We start from the raw sequence: 717 nt of genomic DNA, 5'->3' as shown, positions 1-717 counted from the left end.
TGTAGACTTCAGGATCTACTCCATTTTTCTTAACAGTCTCACAAATCTGCAAGAACTCAATTAAAAGATGGAAGTCTATAAAACTTGCAGTTTTGTGGCATTAAAGCAACTAGTTGAGGCTTAAGCTCAAAATTGTTGGCTCCAATGGCAGGAATGGAGATGCTTCTTCCATCAAATTTGGACGTTGGTTTTGTGAAGTCCCCAAGCATTCTCCTTGCATTATTATTGTTGGGTTCGGCTGCCATCTCCTTCTCTTGTTCGAAAATTTCAGAAAGGTTACCTCTGGATTGTTGTAGTTTAGCTTCTCTTAGTTTCCTCTTCAGAGTCCTTTCAGGTTCTGGATCAGCTTCAACAAGAGTGTCTTTTTCCTTGTTCCTGCTCATATAGGGAAGAAGAGAACAAGAAAAGAAAAAGGAATCCTCTATGTCAAAGTATAAAGATTCCTTTATGTTAGTAGAAGAAAAGAAAAAAAAAAGGGCAGAGTAGTGAAGAAGAATGGGTAAGGATAGAGGTGGTGATCTGAGATGAAGAGAGATGAAGAGAAGTGTTAGTGAATAAATAAATAAATAGATAGAAGGAGAGATAGAGAATTTCGAGAAAAAGTGGTTAGTGATTTTCGAAAATTAAAGATAAGATATGATTAAAATTAAAATTTAAACAATTAAAAAGAATTTTTTTGAAAAAGAGGGAGGTATTTTCGAAAATTAGAGGGGAAAA

The sequence above is a fragment of the Arachis duranensis genome, chromosome 9 (assembly GCF_000817695.3).
Source record: "Arachis duranensis cultivar V14167 chromosome 9, aradu.V14167.gnm2.J7QH, whole genome shotgun sequence".
NCBI classification, from domain to species: domain Eukaryota; kingdom Viridiplantae; phylum Streptophyta; class Magnoliopsida; order Fabales; family Fabaceae; genus Arachis; species Arachis duranensis.
The sequence above is the reverse complement of the archived record's forward strand: the minus strand, read 5'-3'. Positions refer to the sequence as shown.